The 19,103-nt window shown below is 61.0% G+C and overlaps 1 protein-coding gene across 2 annotated transcripts in view; it reads right to left on the bottom strand.

Moving 5' to 3' along the window:
* PMEPA1 (prostate transmembrane protein, androgen induced 1) overlaps positions 1-19,103 on the bottom strand; it is a 66,861-nt gene that overhangs the window by 29,431 nt on the left and 18,327 nt on the right. The gene's annotated exons all lie outside the window — the stretch shown is intronic.

The raw sequence follows: 19,103 nt of genomic DNA, 5'->3' as shown, positions 1-19,103 counted from the left end.
GGCAGGCCGCAGCTGCTCGCAGGGGAGGGAACGGACGCCCCACGGCTCTGTAGAGGAAGACCAGGAGACAGACACACCATCTATTATAGAGATTGCAAACAAAAAACAAAAAAGAGCCTCCGTGCCCCAAGCCAAGAGTGCATTTCTGAGACGCCAAGAGCGGCGGCTTTTGGAGGGGAACACCAGTGCCACTGCCACTCACGCCCCTGTGCCACGCTGGCTCGCGGACGGGTTACGATGATCATTCTCCTTTAACTGCTCCAGGACAGACCCAATTACAGCGCAGCCGCGCCCGCCGGCCGAGGGATCCAGCGTTTAAGAGCCCACCCTTCCCGAGGGACATTTCTGCCCGGGAACTGGTGGCGGAAGCAGGCCTGCCGCCTGAAAACTTGGTGACGCTGTTTGGGCCTCTGTGTTTTGCTGCTGTTGTTGTTTAAGGGCTCCTTCCTCCTTCCCCCCAAAATAACTTCAGTCTGAAATTTTCTTCTTAAAGATGTTATAATTATGGGACAGCAGGGAGAGAAACCTCAATGATGGTACAACTTAAAATATCACAGACTCAGACAACCAACTTGTTCCCTCTGGGGGGATCTGCTGGCTTCCAGGGCGGGGACACCAAGGAGACTCAGAGCCCCGCAGCTCGGCCTCAGGGGCACCTGGCAGGATGGGAGTGGCCCTTTAACAGACCAACCCTGCCTGTGGGCTGTCTGCTTCGGGAGCGGAAGTAAAAAGATCAGGCTAAGAAAGCCAGGCAGGCGCTAGGAGACGTCCTTCCCGGTCTCCAGCGGAGGCGTCCGCCTCCCCCAGTGCCCCGCAAGCGAGTGGGCTGGCGGGCCGGGTTTGCTTCGTCCCGCAGGAACGAGATGCAGGCTGGGATCCCAGGAGACATCTGGCCAGCCGCCACCCCTCGCCCCTCCTCCCTACCTTTTGTGCCCCCTACCACTAAAGGCAGAAGGGTGACTGCAGGCGGCAGGTGGAAATGCATGGCTTTGCAGCCAGGTCAACAGCAACGACGATCGTTTTCAAAGGGGTGGGGAGATGGAGGGGTCTGGCTGCGGGGTGGGGGTGGCCAGGGCAAGGTCATCTCTCCAGCCCAGAGCCCTGACTCCAGAAAGGAGCTCTGGAGCCCTCAGCCCCCTGGCCTTACGAAACAGCTGCCCGGTAACTCAGAGCAGTTTCCCAAGCCCGCTGCGCTGCGGGGCTGCGCGACAGGGGAGGGGAGGTTGAGAGCTCCTTCCAGAGCGGAGAGGAAGCCCAGGGCGGGCCCACTTTCCTGGTGGCTGGCAGGACAATGCCTATTCAGCGTCTGCCTGATTCCTGTGGGGACAGGTGACTGGGGAGACCCTTCAGCCCCACAGCCTGCCCCCCGTTTCCGCTCGGGCAACAGTGACCTAGTCGCAGCAGGGCAATGGGGTCCATTAATGCATCTATCTGGCAGAACTAAAACCCCCGACTCACTCAAACAGCCCTGATATTTTCATCGCAAAGAAGCCAACCTGTGGTGTTTTATTCGTCTCTGCACAAAACACACACAGACACAAACACAAAAGGAGGAGCGGTAAGAAGAAGGGGAGGAAGTTGCGGGGAGGGGCTGGGGAGGTCTTCTGCCCACCCTCAGCGAGGAGAAAACCTGGAATGTCACTTTTCTCTCTCTCTCTGTTTTTTTTTTTGATGACGGTATAAAATTAGCACAGTCAAGTTAACGTGTTATGAACACAAGGCCGCTGCCAGGAGGCAGAGCGCCTTCGGTTAAGGGAGACTCGCTGGAGACCCGTTTAGGGAGGGGGAGGTCGAGTGGTCAGGGGGTGGCGTCTGCAACCCCCGCCCCAACCCCACCCCGCGCAGCGTAACCAGAGGGAAGAGCCATTTCCCCCGAGAACGTACATCTGCAGGACGTCTAGACAGTCATAAAGAGGACAATTAAAAGCAGAAAGAAAGCTGGGAGCTGCAGGCACTCGCCTCGCCAGGGCACCCCGGCCCGGCCCGTGCTCACTGCCAGAGCAGGTGAAAAATCAGGAAAACAAGAAGAGCCGGTGTAGGCCAGGAGGAGGCCGGGGGAGCCTGGGCCGAAAGCAGTTTATGAGCAAGTGTTTTGAAATCCCACTTTAAATAAGCCGGTAAATGAATTCAACCTTGTCAGATCTCTCTCCCCTCACGCAGACCAAATATTCCGCTGGCGTGCTGTCTAGACACAGATAACAAAGGACTTTTTACAGCGCGCAGAGACGCGCTGACAAAGTAGCCATTTAAAGATGCAGTTTGCTTTCTCCGTCTAAAACGATTTGTCAGATGGACTTAAATGAAAATGCTAAGTTGTCGGTCTGGTCTGGGGTCTGCTGGTGGACGGGGGGGAGGGGGCTGGCTGTTCCGGAGACCTGGAAACCGTCATCTGCGACTGGGCTGTCCTCCAGGTCGCTCTGAAAATAGGGCTGTGCGCGGCTGGCCAGCGTGCAATTCTCGCTCTTCTTGCTCTAAGAAGCGCCTGCTGCAATGCTTCCAGTAGCTGGTGGGGGCACTCCAAGGGGGGCGGTGTGTGTGGCAAAAAGGGTCAAACTAAAATGCATGGGGAAGTGTTCAAACTTGTCTCCACCTGCTTCTGGTGGAACATGCTCGTCACCTGCGACTTTGGGTTCTGCAGGTCCTGACCCCAGCCGTACAGAGGGTCACTATAAAACCGCCGTCCTTCCTGGCCAGCAAAGAAGGGCAGTGTTCGAGGTGGGTCGGCCGCCAGGGTGAGCTCCTGGGGCACACTCAGGTGGCCCCAAACACCCTCTAAACTAGGGAGTGCCCCCCCCCCCAGCCAGACAGAGTTCAAAGAAGGGAAGAGCAGCACCCAGGGGCTCCGGGGCCTCAGCACCGGTGTAGCGACCCCTCCCCCCGTTACAATCTGGGGCAGCCCACAGGGACGAGTCTCCTAAATGGGGTCTCTAGTAGTTTCTTCCCCTTGGGGCTGTCACTTGCTAGTGCAAGATCTGCTCCGCCTGCCAGGTGTCCTGCGAGGGACCGCTCGTTCCACCGACCCCTGCCACCTTCTCCGCCAGGCTGCCGGCCAAACGGCGACCGCCTTTGGCTGCTTCCCTGTTATGGCAACTCCTATCTGAGACCCGTCTGCCCTCCCTCCCTCCCTTCTTGGCTCACATGTCTCGGAGTCCAGACATCAGAGCTAGACACACCCCGGGCTCCACCACTTTCAGGCCGGGTAGTCCAAGGCAAGTCACCTCTCTGAGCCTCAGTTTCCTCAACTGTGAAAAGGGGTCCGGACCACCTGTCCCAAAAGACTGCTGTGTGGACTAAAGGCCCTGGTGCCACCAGCCACTAGCACAGCGCCCCGCCGGCCTCTTGCACAGCGAGGCCCTGGGCAGGAGCCTCCCCCGCTGAGCCTGGCCACCCTCACCTGTGTGCGGGGTGACCTGCCCGGCCACGTGCAATGAGGAGGAGGAGACGGCAGAGCGGACAGAGGAGCACAGCTCAGTGCTGGACCCACGGTGAGCACTCCATGAACAAATCATTGCTCAGCTCGGGGTCCCCCACCAAAACCAGGGCCGTCCACACCAAAGCACCGGGAAGGGCATCATGCCGCTGACATAAGCCCTAGAGAGCCTCTCCCAGCAGGTCCTCACGGCAGCCCCCAAACGGAAGGGGAGAGTTACCGGCTACATGTCGGAGGACCAGAGACTTGAGTCTCCCCTTTTTTTAATTTCTGGGTTTGACATGCTCATTGTTAATAACTGCTTTCTGGAAGGCTGCTCCTAATCTCCGCTCGTCCTGCAGTGAACAGCCCATGGGCTCTGCTGCCCGTGGGCAAAGCCTCTGGTTTGGCCCCAGACACGGAAGCGCAGGCTCTGGGAGAGACGCGTGGAGGCGGAGGAAATCGGGACTGTGAACGGTGTTCTCTCTTGCCCAGGGTTCACCTGGCGACTTCCTGTTTCTCGGGGTGGTCTCCTGGGCCTGGGGCCCGTCTGAGCCCCGCAGTGATGGCATGTCAGAGGTCCACCTGCCATTTAACCCCCAAGGCCAGAGTGGATGGGACTTGCCCAGCGTGACCCAGCCAGGACCAGAAAGAACCAGTTACTCCTTGCATTTGCACATCACACCCGCTGCCGCTCCTGGTCTGGCGACCAGGGCAGACATTACTAATCAACCGCCACCCTCTTTCTCAAAGGGCCCTGCCCTGGCCTCAGGAGCTCCCTCTCCCCGGGGCCCCAGGAAGGCTCCGCTCCTCGAGCAAATTAAATTTTTTTGCCAATTGGCCAACTCGTCCTCAAATATAGTCATGGGGAGCCGTTGACCTGAAAGGAAATGACAAAATATCCAGAGGAAGGAGGAGCAATCGGCAGGCAGGAGCAGGGACGGGTGGCGAGCAGCAGGAGCAGCCGGGCGCCGGGAACAGTCGCATCACCCACAGAAACGTCCAGCCAACGCCACGGCCGGCCTCTGCCCGCCCTGCCCAGCCCCAAACTCAGCCTCGAGTCCCCAAACGCATCTCACACTCACAAGGGTGGGCGCCTCTCTCCCCACTGCGGTTCCCCGTCGAGGGACGCAGATCTGACCCTGGCTCCGGACCCGCACCCGCCCCGGGTTCTGCGTCTCCCACCTTCCCGCGCCGTGAGCACCTCTGCCTCCCTTCACCACGACCTTCCCCGTCACCTTCCCCGGGGGCAGCCACCACCTCCGGGGCCCTGGACCACGGCAGGACGCCCCCGCCCTGCTCGCCCCGCCTCCAGCCAGCCACGCAGCAGCCCACTACCCCCGCTCCACACCTGTGCAGGGCTCCCCAGTGCCCAGAGTCAACGCCACGCTCCCTCCGACCCTGCAGGGTCAGGCCCGTCCCCGCAGCCCCGTGTCCAACGGCTCCGCTCTCCCATCAGCTGCAGCCACCGCGAGGCACCACATGCTTTTCCCAGCCTCAGCACGAATCGTCACCCTGAAGCTGGGCCAGCAGATGCTGGGGCCTGAGTGGGCGGGGAGCCTGGACGCCACCCCAGTTCTGGGGGCATGAGTGGGTGGGGAGCCTGGAAACCACCTCAGTTCTGGGGGCCTGAGTGGGCGGGGAGCCTGGAAACCACCTCAGTTCTGGGGGCTTCCCCTGGGCATGGCAGAGCCGGGAGGGAACAGGCTGTTCAGAGAGGGTGAGCAAATGGCTACATCACACAGCAGAAAGTTGGGGGCACAGCCGGTCCTACCTGGGCCAAGCCCCACCCTGGGCAGGACGCCCCCACTCAGCCACCGGCTTCCACACACGCTCCTGCCCCAATGTCACCCTCCACTTTCAGGTACTTCTCTTTCGGACCGGCAGCCTGCCCACCTCGCAGTGGCCTCGGCCCCGGCTCTGCCGGCTTTGGATTCGCCAGGGGAGGGGCGCCTGGGTGTCCTTCCTCTTCTTAGATTGCTGCTTTCCCGCTTAGGCCAGTGCAACCTCTGCTATCAGCCTCCCTTGAGTAACTACGCAGGTGTCATGGTGGGGAGGGGTCTTGGGGCGTCGCTCGTGTTAACTCCGGGCCCCTCGGTCTCAGCCTGGCGGACCTCGCTCCTGTGCATGGGCGCCAGCAGCGCCCCTGGCCTCACCCGGGAGGCGCCAGGGCAGCCCCCCCTGCCCCCGTCGTGACAACCAAACAGCATCTCCAGACACTGCCAACGTCCCGCTGTGCGGGAGCTGAGAACCCAGGGTGGGAGTCCCACGCAGGGCGCTGCCGAGCACGGCCGGCGGCCAGGGCTGAATCCTCCGCACCACGCCGGGAACGAGAACCATCTGAGTATCTCGCATCTGCCCTCCCTGGGAGCCAGTGCGGCCACCGTCCGTGGCCCATTCTACTGACAAGGCAACCGAGGCTCCCGGAGCTACAGACCTGGCGAGTCTAGAGCCGAGCCTGGAACCAGACACTCAGACTGCGGCTCCCGCGTCTCGCCCTGGCCAGCGCCGGCTCCCAGGTGGCACACGGGCGGAGCCTCCTGTCCCCAAGGGCCAGGGCACGAGGCGGCTTTGGGGTTCACAGGTCCTTGAGGACGCTCCCTCCACCCTGCCCCCTGGACGCACCCGGACGTGGTGGGCGTCCCGAGCGGGCGGAGCGCGGCTCCCGCGTCTGTCCCCAGGCTTCTTTGGCTCGGATCGGCTGAGCGCGCCTCTGGGCCTTCGCCCCGCTGGCTGCCGGCCCCAGACTTATTGGCACGGCCGCGGGGTTTTATTTAGACGGTGTCAGCTCCGCGGCGCTGGGCGCTCGGGCCCGAGTGGGCGTCGACTTGATTGGGTTTCAGAACGCGTCCCTGTGGGAGAGCCGCCTCCACCACCAGGAACTGCGCAGGTTTGGCCGGTGGGCTCGGTCACTCGCCGGGCAGCAGGGAGAGGACAGGCCGCGACCTTGGAAGCTTGCTTCCCCTCCCCCGCCCACCCCTTCCCTCTGTCTCGGCCCAAATCCCACCTTCTGGGGCCGCCCCCAAGCCCTGACCCTCTCAACGAAAGGAGCATGAGCGTCCAGACCGCCAGTGGGGACGCGGGGAGGGGCACTGCGTGACCGGGACGGAGGCCCGGCCTGCCCCGAGGAAGGGCCGGTGGAGGGTGGGGCGGGGCGGGGTGAGGGCGGCTCTGGCCGGGTCCACCTTTGGGGCACCGGACACTGCTCCTCCCTCCCGATACGGAGACGGGGCCGGAGCCCAGCGCCGGGACCGGACCTGGGACTTTGCAGAGACCGGACACACCGTGTCCAGAGGAGACGCCGGGAGTCCCTCTGCCCGTGTCTAGCGCGAGGAGCCCGCGGGACTCCACGCTGGTCCCTGCTCGGCACCGCGCCCACCCAAGTGTGTCCGAAGGTCTCCAGACGCCTCCTGTGGCTTCCAGGCCGGGGTACCGGGCGCCCGGGCTCTTCTTGCCTCTCAAGACCAGGAGGAGGAAGGCCTTGCCCCGGGGCGGGGCAGGGGCCACAGCTGGCTGGCTCGGTGACCCCAAGCCCCACTTGCCCTCTCTGGGTCCCGGGGACCCCTTCTGTAGGGACACTTGGTCTTTCGGGCTTGTTTGCCGGCAGAAGCCGCTGGTGTTGGACAGTTTGACTCGGGGCTCTGAGCCTCAGATGGACGCAGAGGCCACGCTGCCGGGCGGATGAGGCCCTCACCCAGGAGCAGCGAGGCCCGCTGGGTGCTGGGTGCTGGGTGCTAGCCGGGCTCCCCACACCCAGCTTACCATGACCTCCCCTCGGCTCTGCCAGGCAGCAACCGTCAGCGTCACCCCGTTTCACGGATAAGGAGGGTGAGGCTGGGGTGTGTGAAGGCACAGGCCCATGGGACCCAGGTCCCAGGGAGGAGAGGAAGCTACTCCAGCCCAGCTGGCCAAGAAAAACTGCTGCAGGGAAGGGGCTGGGCCCCTCGCCTCCACCCTTGCTATCAGCCCTCTATCAGCCTTAATGCAAATGCACTTAAGAGTATCACCCAGGTGAATAACTCACCTCCACTTGCTGGAATTGCAGGCATTTTGACTTCTGTCGGTCATTTATCAAATTCTTTGAATTTCTGGTTGAATAAGGACCTATCACTTTTTACCATCAGAAGAGCTACGCTATTTGAATGGTGAAGCAAAGGGGAAATATGCTGATGACTCTTGTAGCCCTCGGGTGGGGGTGGGGGGACATACACCCCACCTGGGATCTGCAGGGCCATTTAAAAAGGAGTGTCAGAAGCCTGCACCACAGACACTCAAGTCAGCCTGCGACGCTGCTGCCTGGGATGGGCCCTAGGACGGGCTCGGAGAGGGGGCAGAGCCCCGGCTGCGGTTTTTGTAAAGGCAACCAATGCCCAGCAGACTCCGTCCACCAGAAACTCTGCTGGGGACCTGGACATGTGTCCCACGAATCTGGACCTCCTGGAGAAAACCTGGTGAAGTGCAGGGCCCTGAGCTCACCCCATTTCAGTTCCACATCCGGGTGAAGAGCCACTGCGCCCCACAAATGCCGACGCACCCACACCCCGAGATCTGGGGCCACAGCTTAGGACGGGGATGGAGCAGTGGGGTCTGCAGAGAGAGGGGGCCTGGTGCCCTCCAGGTCGCCGCCTCCCGGGTCTTTTCCTACAGGACGCGCGAGCAGCCGTGCTGCACCTGCGTGGGCTTCCACTCACCTCCCCAGGCGGCCCCAGGGCTTGTCTGTCTGTCTGTCCGGGGCGGCACCTCCCAGCACACGAGGCCCAGCGCACAGTAGGTGCTCACAAATGCTCCGGATGAATTCATGGATGCGGTGAAATACCGAGTAAAATCACCCACCGGTGAGGTCCCCACGTGTGCGCAGAATTACAGATGAGGGTTCCGCCGCCCTGCCTTGCGGCACCCCTTCAGCACAGAACTTGGGGTGCAGCCTCCTTCCCAAGAGCACACCCAGGTTCCTGCAGGTGAGGGGCTGGGCCCGTCCCCGTGTAGGCTCTGGAGGAGGAGCAGCAGGTGCGGGGCCCATCGTGGGTCCCAGCCATGACTCAGGACTGTCCCAAAGGTCTCTGGGCCTGTCCTGGGTGGGGGCCCAGGGGGACAGCTGGCAGCCCCTGGAGAGGTCTGGAGAGTGGTGGGGAGGGGGACTGTCTTCCTCAAAGGCAAGCACTCCTCTGCTGTGGAGAGTCACGCAGGCCAGACTGCAGGTGGGACCCTCCCCCTCCCGTGAGTCTCGCCCCTCCCAGAGCAGGCCAGGGCCAGGGCAGGGCCATCACCTGGGGGTCTACAGATTTTGTCCACAGAGGGGCTTGGACCCACCTTGCTGGTGCCCACAGCCTCGACTCTAAAGTCACCTTCCCACCGTGTGGTCTGGGCTTGCAGCGCCTCTCTCAGTATATATATATATATAATTTTTTTTTTTGAGACAAGAGTCTCACTCTGTTGTCCAGGCTAGAGTGCTGTGGCATCAGCCTAGCACAACCTCAGACTCCTGGGCTCAAGCGATCCTCCTGCCTCAGTCTCCCAAGTAGCTGGGACTACAGGCATGCGCCACCATGCCCGGCTAATTTTTTTTTCTATGTACTTTTAGTTGGCCAATTAATTTCTTTCTAGTTTTAGCAGAGACGGGGTCTCACTCTTGCTCAGGCTGGTTTTGAACTCCTGACCTTGAGCGATCCACCCGCCTCGGCCTCCCAGAGTGCTAGGATGACAGGTGTGAGCCACCGCGCCCGGCCTCGATGTCTCAGTACCAGCAGAGGCTGCCGTCTCCAGCACCGTCCAAGCTCCCGGCCCGCGCTGACCACGCGCCACACCTTGTCTCCAGCGGTGCTCACGGCGGCCCTGGGTGGCAGGTCCTTACTACGACCCCACTGTACAGGGCAGGAAACAGAAGCCAAGGGAGGAGAAGCCACCTGTGTGCACGCCCCCACGGGGGGGGGGTCAGAGCACTGACTCCCACGGACTGGCCTCCCACCCCCCCAGGGACGGGAACAGGCCGCAGCGTCAGGGCCTGAGTCAGAGTGTGGCCTGAGCGTGTGTCGGAGACGGGGCAGGGGTGGATGACGGGGCTGTCAGGGTCCACAGCAGGACACCACGGGCGGCCGGGACAGGGGGTTCCGGGCTCAGGCCCCACCTCACAGTCATGGCACCGGTACCCCAGGCCTGGCCTCCCACAGAAGCCCTCCCTGCTCCGGCCCCTGCCCCCGCCCAAGAGCCAGGGTCTCCACCTGCCTGTGGCCACAGGGCACTGACACGGCCACTCCTGGCCCCAGGAGCTAACTCCCTGAGGGCTGCCGGGTGGAGAGGAGGGTGGAGAGGAGGGAGGATGGAGAGGAGGGAGGATGGAGAGGAGGATGGAGAGGAGGATGGAGAGGAGGGAGGATGGAGAGGAGGGAGGATGGAGAGGAGGGAGGATGGAGAGGAGGGAGGATGGAGAGGAGGATGGAGAGGAGGATGGAGAGGAGGATGGAGAGGAGGATGGAGAGGAGGGAGGATGGAGAGGAGGGAGGATGGAGAGGAGGATGGAGAGGAGGGTGGAGAGGAGGATGGAGAGGAGGATGGAGAGGAGGATGGAGAGGAGGATGGAGAGGAGGATGGAGAGGAGGATGGAGAGGAGGGTGGAGAGGAGGGAGGATGGAGAGGAGGGTGGAGAGGAGGATGGAGAGGAGGGTGGAGGGGAGGATGGAGAGGAGGGTGGAGAGGAGGATGGAGAGGAGGATGGAGAGGAGGATGGAGAGGAGGGTGGAGAGGAGGATGGAGAGGAGGGAGGATGGAGAGGAGGATGGAGAGGAGGATGGAGAGGAGGATGGAGAGGAGGATGGAGAGGAGGATGGAGAGGAGGATGGAGAGGAGGGAGGATGGAGAGGAGGGAGGATGGAGAGGAGGATGGAGAGGAGGGTGGAGAGGAGGATGGAGAGGAGGATGGAGAGGAGGATGGAGAGGAGGATGGAGAGGAGGATGGAGAGGAGGGTGGAGAGGAGGGAGGATGGAGAGGAGGGTGGAGAGGAGGATGGAGAGGAGGATGGAGAGGAGGGTGGAGGGGAGGATGGAGAGGAGGGTGGAGAGGAGGGTGGAGAGGAGGGAGGATGGAGAGGAGGATGGAGAGGAGGGAGGATGGAGAGGAGGGAGGATGGAGAGGAGGATGGAGAGGAGGGAGGATGGAGAGGAGGGAGGATGGAGAGGAGGATGGAGAGGAGGATGGAGAGGAGGGTGGAGAGGAGGGTGGAGAGGAGGGAGGATGGAGAGGAGGATGGAGAGGAGGATGGAGAGGAGGGAGGATGGAGAGGAGGATGGAGAGGAGGGAGGATGGAGAGGAGGGAGGATGGAGAGGAGGATGGAGAGGAGGGTGGAGAGGAGGATGGAGAGGAGGGAGGATGGAGAGGAGGATGGAGAGGAGGGAGGATGGAGAGGAGGATGGAGAGGAGGATGGAGAGGAGGGAGGATGGAGAGGAGGATGGAGAGGAGGATGGAGAGGAGGGAGGATGGAGAGGAGGATGGAGAGGAGGGAGGATGGAGAGGAGGGTGGAGAGGAGGGTGGAGAGGAGGGTGGAGAGGAGGGTGGATGGAGAGGAGGATGGAGAGGAGGATGGAGAGGAGGGAGGATGGAGAGGAGGATGGAGAGGAGGGAGGATGGGGAGGAGGATGGAGAGGAGGGAGGATGGAGAGGAGGGAGGATGGAGAGGAGGATGGAGAGGGGGTGGAGAGGAGGATGGAGAGGAGGGGGATGGAGAGGAGGATGGAGAGGAGGGAGGATGGAGAGGAGGGAGGATGGAGAGGAGGATGGAGAGGAGGGTGGAGAGGAGGATGGAGAGGAGGGAGGATGGAGAGGAGGATGGAGAGGAGGGAGGATGGAGAGGAGGGAGGGTGGAGAGGAGGATGGAGAGGAGGGAGGATGGAGAGGAGGATGGAGAGGAGGGAGGATGGAGGAGGAGGATGGAGAGGAGGGAGGATGGAGAGGAGGATGGAGAGGAGGATGGAGAGGAGGGTGGAGAGGAGGATGGAGAGGAGGGGAGGATGGAGAGGAGGGAGGATGGAGAGGAGGGAGGGTGAGAGGAGGATGGAGGAGGGTGGAGAGGAGGTGGAGAGGAGGAGGATGGAGAGGAGGATGGGAGGAGGGAGGAGGAGAGGAGGATGGAGAGGAGGATGGAGAGGACGGGAGGATGGAGGAGGATGGAGAGGAGGGGATGGGAGAGGAGGATGGAGAGGAGGTGGAGAGGAGGGAGGAAGGGAGGATGGAGAGGAGGGAGGATGGAGAGGAGGGAGGATGGAGAGGAGGATGGAGAGGAGGGAGGATGGAAGAGGAGGGAGGATGGAGAGGAGGATGGAGAGGAGGAGGGTGGAGAGGAGGGTGGAGAGGAGGGTGGTGGAGGAGGATGGAGAGGAGGGAGGATGGAGAGAGGAGGATGGAGAGGAGGGAGGATGGAGAGGAGGGAGGAAGGAGGAGGATGGAGAGGGGAGGGTGGAGGAGGAGAGTGAGGGTGGAGAGGAGGGTGGAGAGAGGGTGGAGAGGAGAGGAGGATGGAGAGGAGGGTGGAGAGGAGGGTGGAGAGGAGGGGGAGAGGAGGGAGGATGGAGAGGAGGGAGGATGGAGAGGAGGATGGAGAGGAGGGAGGATGGAGAGGAGGGAGGATGGAGAGGAGGATTGGAGAGGAGGGTGGAGAGGAGGGTGGAGAGGAGGAGGAGAGGAGGGTGTGAGGAGGGTGGGAGAGGAGGGTGGAGAGGAGGGTGGAGAGGAGGGTGGAGAGGAGGGATGGAGAGGAGATGAGATGGAGAGGAGGATGGAGAGGAGGGAGATGGAGGAGGGAGGATGGAGAGGAGGTGGAGAGGAGGGAGGAGGGAGGAGTGAGGGAGGATGGGGGAGAGGAGGTGGAGAGGAGGGTGGAGAGGAGGGTGGAGAGGAGGAGAGGATGGAGAGGAGGGTGGAGAGGAGGGTGGAGAGGAGGGAGGATGGAGAGGAGGATGGAGAGGAGGATGGAGAGGAGGGAGGATGGAGAGGAGGGTGGAGAGAGGAGGATGGAGAGGAGGGTGGAGAGGAGGGTGGAGAGGAGGGAGGATGGAGAGGAGGGTGGAGAGGTGGAGAGGGAGGGAGGATGGAGAGGAGGGTGGAGAGGAGGATGGAGAGGAGGGTGGAGAGGAGGGTGGAGAGGAGGGAGGATGGAGAGGAGGGTGGAGAGGAGGTGGAGAGGAGGGAGGATGGAGAGGGAGGATGGAGAGGAGGATGGAGAGGAGGGAGGATGGAGAGGAGGGTGGAGAGGAGGATGGAGAGGAGGGTGGAGAGGAGGGTGGAGAGGAGGAGGATGAGAGGAGGGTGGAGAGGAGGGTGGGAGAGGAGGAGGATGGAGAGGAGGATGGAGAGGAGGTGGAGAGGAGGGAGGGATGGAGAGGGAGGATGGAGAGGAGGATGGAGAGGAGGGTGGAGAGGAGGGAGGATGGAGAGGAGGGTGAGCAGGAGGATGGAGAGGAGGTGGAGGGGAGGATGGAGAGGAGGGTGGAGAGGAGGATGGAGAGGAGGATGGAGAGGAGGATGGAGAGGAGGTGATGGAGAGGAGGGATGGAGAGGAGGATGGAGAGGAGGGTGGAGAGGAGGATGGAGAGGAGGATGGAGAGGAGGATGGAGAGGAGGGTGGAGGGGAGGATGGAGGAGGAGGATGGAGAGGAGGGGTGGAGAGGAGGATGGAGAGGAGGATGGAGGGGAGGGTGGAGGGGAGGATGGAGAGGAGGATGGAGAGGAGGGTGGGAGAGGAGGATGGAGAGGAGGATGGAGGGGAGGATGGAGAGGAGGATGGAGAGGAGGATGGAGAGGAGGAGGGAGAGGAGGGTGGAGGGGAGGGTGGAGGGGAGGATGGAGAGGAGGATGGAGAGGAGGGTGGAGAGGAGGATGGAGAGGAGGATGGGAGGGGAGGATGGAGAGGAGGATGGGAGGGAGGATGGAGAGGAGGATGGAGAGGAGGATGGAGAGGAGGGTGGAGGGGAGGATGGAGAGGAGGACAGGAGGAGGATGGAGAGGAGGATGGGAGAGGAGGGTGGAGGGGAGGGTGGAGGGGAGGATGGAGAGGAGGATGGAGGGGAGGGTGGAGGGAGGATGGAGAGGAGGATGGAGAGGAGGATGGAGGAGGAGGATGGAGAGGAGGATGGAGAGGAGGATGGAGAGGAGGATGGAGAGGGAGGATGGAGAGGAGGATGGAGAGGAGGATGGAGAGGAGGATGGAGAGGAGGGTGGAGGGGAGGATGGAGAGGAGGATGGAGAGGAGGGTGGAGAGGAGGATGGAGAGGAGGATGGAGGGGGAGGGTGGAGGGGAGGATGGAGAGGAGGATGGAGAGGAGGATGGAGAGGAGGGTGGAGAGGAGGGAGGATGGAGAGGAGAGATGGAGAGGGAGGGTGGAGGGGAGGATGGAGAGGAGGATGAGAGGAGGGTGAGGAGGAGGATGGAGAGGAGGGAGGATGGAGAGGAGGATGGAGAGGAGGAGGAGGATGGAGAGGAGGATGGAGAGGAGGAGGATGGAGAGGAGGATGGAGAGGAGGGAGGATGGAGAGGAGGGTGGAGAGGAGGGTGGAGAGGAGGGAGGATGGAGAGGAGGATGGAGGAGGAGGGTGGAGAGGAGGGAGGATGGAGAGGAGGATGGAGAGGAGGATGGAGAGGAGGGTGGAGAGGAGGGAGGATGGAGAGGAGGGTGGAGAGGAGGATGGAGAGGAGGGTGGAGGGGAGGATGGAGAGGAGGGTGGAGAGGAGGATGGAGAGGAGAGCAGAGGAGGATGGAGAGGAGGATGGAGAGGAGGATGGAGAGGAGGATGGAGAGGAGGGTGGAGAGGAGGATGGAGAGGAGGATGGAGAGGAGGATGGAGAGGAGGGTGGAGGGGAGGATGGAGAGGAGGATGGAGAGGAGGGTGGAGAGGAGGATGGAGAGGAGGATGGAGGGAGGGTGGAGGGGAGGATGGAGAGGAGGATGGAGAGGAGGGTGGAGAGGAGGATGGAGAGGAGGATGAGGGGAGGATGGAGAGGAGGATGGAGAGGAGGATGGAGAGGGAGGATGGAGAGGAGGGTGGAGGGGAGGGTGGAGGGGAGGGGATGGAGAGGAGGATGGAGAGGAGGGTGGAGAGGAGGATGGAGAGGAGGATGGAGGGGAGGATGGAGAGGAGGATGGAGAGGAGGATGGAGAGGAGGATGGAGAGGAGGATGGAGAGGAGGTGAGGAGGATGGAGAGGAGGATGGAGAGGAGGATGGAGGAGGAGGATGGAGAGGAGGGTGAGGGAGGGTGGAGGGGAGGATGGAGAGGAGGATGGAGGGGGAGGGTGGAGGGGGAGGATGGAGAGGAGGATGGAGGAGGAGGATGGAGAGGAGGATGGAGAGGAGGATGGAGAGGAGGATGGAGAGGGAGGATGGAGAGGAGGATGGAGAGGAGGATGGAGAGGAGGATGGAGAGGAGGGTGGAGAGGGGAGGATGGAGAGGAGGATGGAGAGGAGGGTGGAGAGGAGGATGGAGAGGAGGATGGGAGGGAGGGTGGAGGGGAGGATGGAGAGGAGGATGGAGAGGAGGATGGAGAGGAGGGTGGAGAGGAGGGAGGATGGAGAGGAGGATGGAGAGGAGGGTGGAGGGAGGATGGAGAGAGGAGGATGGAGAGGAGGGTGGGGAGAGGAGGATGGAGAGGAGGGAGGATGGAGAGGAGGATGGAGAGGAGAGGAGGATGGAGAGGAGGATGGAGAGGAGGGAGGATGGAGAGGAGGATGGAGAGGAGGGAGGATGGAGAGGAGGATGGAGAGGAGGGAGGATGGAGAGGAGGATGGAGAGGAGGGAGGATGGGAGAGGAGGAGGATGGAGAGGAGGGTGGAGAGGAGGGATGGAGAGGGAGGATGGAGAGGAGGGAGGGAAAGGAGAGGAGGATGGAGAGGAGGATGGAGAGGAGGGAGGATGAGAGGAGGATGGAGAGGAGGGAGGATGGAGAGGGAGGAGGATGGAGAGGAGGGAGGATGGAGAGGAGGATGGAGAGGAGGAGGATGGAGAGGAGGATGGAGAGGAGGGAGGATGGAGAGGAGGATGGAGAGGGTGGAGAGGAGGGTGGAGAGGAGGATGGAGAGGAGGATGGAGAGGAGGAGGATGGAGAGGAGGATGGAGAGGAGGATGGAGAGGAGGATGGAGAGGGAGGGGGATGGAGGAGGGAGGATGGAGAGGAGGATGGAGAGGAGGGAGGATGGAGAGGAGGGAGGATGGAGATGAGGATGGAGAGGAGGGTGGAGAGGAGGATGGAGAGGGTGAGGATGGAGAGGAGGATGGAGAGGAGGATGGAGAGGAGGATGGAGAGGGGAGGGTGGAGAGGAGGGAGCATGAAGAGGACAGAGAGAGGACGGAGAGATGATGGAGAGAGGCAGATGTATAATTTTATGAGACAGAGAGAGGCAGAGAGACATGCAGAGAGGATAGAGAGAGACAGAGAGGGAGAATACATACATACATACATACATACATACATACATTTATATATATATATATATATATATATATACATACATACATACATACATACATACATACATACATATATATATATATATATATATATATATATATATATATATAAAGAGAGAGACAGAGAGACAGACATATATATACTATATATATAATAATATATATTTATATATACATATATATATATTTATATACATATATATATACATATATATATATATATATACTTATATTTATATTTATATATATATATATAAAGAGAAGGAGGGGGAGAGGAGGGTGGATGGAGAGAGAGATGGAGAGGGAGATGGAGAGGAGGGAGACAGACAGATGGAGGGAGGGAGGGAGAGACGGAGAGAGACGGAGGGAGGGAGGATGGAGAGGAGGGAGGATGGAGAGGGAGCACGCGCGCGCGAGACAGAGCACGGAGAGAGAGACAGAGAGACAGAGAGTATGTATATTGTTATAGTGAGGATGGAGAGAGGATAGAGAGGAGGGTGGAGAGGAGGGATGGAGAGAGGAAGGATGGAGGGAGATGATGGAGATGAGGGAGGATGGAGAGGGAGGGAGGGAGAGGAGGGATGGAGAGTGAGGGAGGATGGAGAGGAGGATGGAGAGGAGGGGAGGATGGAGAGGAGGATGGAGAGGAGGGAGGATGGAGAGGAGGGAGGATGGAGAGGAGGATGGAGAGGAGGGGTGGGAGAGGAGGATGGAGAGGAGGAGGATGGAGAGGAGGATGGAGAGGGAGGGAGGATGGAGAGGAGGGAGGGTGGGAGAGGGAGGATGGAGAGGAGGGTGTGAGGAGGGACAGAGAGTGAGCATTGGAGAGAGACAGAGAGAGCATTTATATACATATATATACGTATATATACGTATATATGTACACAGAGAGATGTATATATAATACATATACATATATATACATACATATATACATGGAGAGAAAGAGACAGAAAGAGACAGAGACAGAGATTAGATGGAGGGAGGATGGAGAGGGAGGATGGAGAGGAGGAGGATGGAGAGGAGGGAGGATGGAGAGGAGGATGGAGAGGAGGGTGGAGAGGAGGGTGGAGAGGAGGGTGGAGAGGAGGGTGGAGAGGAGGGAGGATGGAGAGGAGGGAGGATGGAGAGGAGGATGGAGAGGAGAGGAGGGTGGAGAGGAGGATGGAGAAGGAGGATGGAGAGGAGGATGGAGAGGAGGGAGGATGGAGAGGAGGATGGAGAGGAGGAGGAGGAGGATGGAGGATGGAGAGGAGGATGGAGAGGAGGATGGAGAGGAGGATGGAGAGGAGGATGGAGAGGAGGATGGAGAGGAGGAGGAGAGGAGGGAGGATGGAGAGGAGGATGGAGGAGGAGGAGGATGGAGAGGAGGGAGAATGGAGGAGGGAGGATGAGAGAGGATGGAGAGGAGGGAGGATGGAGAGGAGGAGGATGGAGAGGAGGGAGGATGGAGAGGAGGATGGAGAGGAGGATGGAGAGGAGGATGGAGAGAGGAGGGTGGAGAGGAGGTGGAGGAGGAGGGAGGATGGAGAGAGGGAGGATGGAGAGGAGGATGGAGAGGAGGGAGGATGGAGAGGAGGATGGAGAGGAGGGTGGAGAGGAGGGAGAGGAGGGTGGAGAGGAGGGTGGAGGAGGAGGGTGGAGAGGAGGGTGGAGAGGAGGGGGAGGAGGAGGATGGAGAGGAGGATGGAGAGGAGGATGGAGAGGAGGGAAGGATGGAGAGGAGGATGGAGAGGAGGATGGAGAGGAGGGAGGATGGAGAGGAGGATGGAGAGGATGGAGAGGAGGGTGGAGAGGAGGAGGAGGGAGGATGGAGAGGAGGATGGAGAGGAGGATGGAGAGGAGGGAGAGGAGAGGGTGGAGAGGAGGATGAGAGAGGGGAGAGGAGGATGGAGAGGAGGATGGAGAGGAGGATGGAGAGGAGGAGAGAGGAGGAGGATGGAGAGGAGGATGGAGAGGAGGGTGGAGGAGGAGGGTGGAGAGGAGGATGGAGAGGAGGATGGAGAGGAGGGTGGAGGAGGGAGGATGGAGAGGAGGATGGAGGAGGGGGATGGAGAGGAGGATGGAGGAGGATGGAGGGAGGGTGGAGAGGGGAGGATGGAGAGGAGGATGGAGAGGAGGATGGAGAGGAGGATGGAGAGGAGGATGGAGAGGGAGGATGGAGAGGAGGATGGAGAGGAGGATGGAGAGGAGGATGGAGAGGAGGATGGAGAGGGAGGTGGAGGAGGAGGATGGAGAGGAGGATGAGAGGAGGATGGAGAGGAGGATGGAGAGGAGGATGGGGGAGGTGGAGAGGAGGATGGAGGGGGAGGATGGAGAGGAGGATGGAGAGGAGGATGGAGAGGAGGATGGAGGAGGATGGAGAGGAGGGTGGAGGGTGGAGGAGGGAGGAGGGGGAGGATGGAGTGGAGGGTGGAGGGTGGAGGAGGATGGAGAGGAGGATGGAGAGGAGGATGGAGAGGAGGATGGAGAGGAGGATGTAGAGGAGGATGGAGAGGAGGATGGAGAGGTGGAGGGTGGAGGGGAGGATGGAGAGGAGGATGGATGGAGAGGAAGGTGGAGAGGGGAGGAGGGGAGGGAGGATGGAGAGGAGGATGGAGAGGAGGATGGAGAGGAGGATGGAGAGGAGGATGGAGAGGAGGATGGAGAGGAGGATGGAGAGGAGGATGGGAGGAGGAGGGAGGATGGAGAGGAGGATGGAGAGGAGGATGGAGAGGAGGGTGGAGGGGAGGATGGGAGGAGGAGGTGGAGAGGAGGATGGAGAGGATGGAGGGAGGAGGGAGGAGGGATGGAGGAGGATGGAGGGAGGATGGAGAGGAGGATGGAGAGGAGGAGGGAGGATGGAGAGGAGGATGGAGAGGAGGGAGGAGGGAGGATGGAGAGAGGATGGAGAGGAGAGGAGGATGGAGAGGAGGAGGAGAGGAGGGGGATGGAGAGGAGGGAGGAGGATGGAGAGGAGGATGGAGAGGAGGATGGAGAGGAGGATGGAGAGGAGGGAGGATGGAGAGGAGGATGGAGAGGAGGGAGGATGGAGAGGAGGATGAGGAGGGAGGAGGATGGAGAGAGGGGATGGAGAGGAGGGAGGATGGAGAGGAGGATGGAGAGGAGGGAGGATGGAGAGGAGGATGGAGAGGAGGAGTGGAGAGGAGGGTGGAGAGAGGAGGATGGAGAGGAGGATGGAGAGGAGGATGGAGAGGAGGATGGAGATGGAGAGGAGGATGGAGAGGAGGGAGGATGGAGA

Source organism: Microcebus murinus, chromosome 16 (assembly GCF_040939455.1).
Source record: "Microcebus murinus isolate Inina chromosome 16, M.murinus_Inina_mat1.0, whole genome shotgun sequence".
Classification (NCBI taxonomy): Eukaryota; Metazoa; Chordata; class Mammalia; order Primates; family Cheirogaleidae; genus Microcebus; species Microcebus murinus.
The sequence above is the reverse complement of the archived record's forward strand: the minus strand, read 5'-3'. Positions and strand labels throughout refer to the sequence as shown.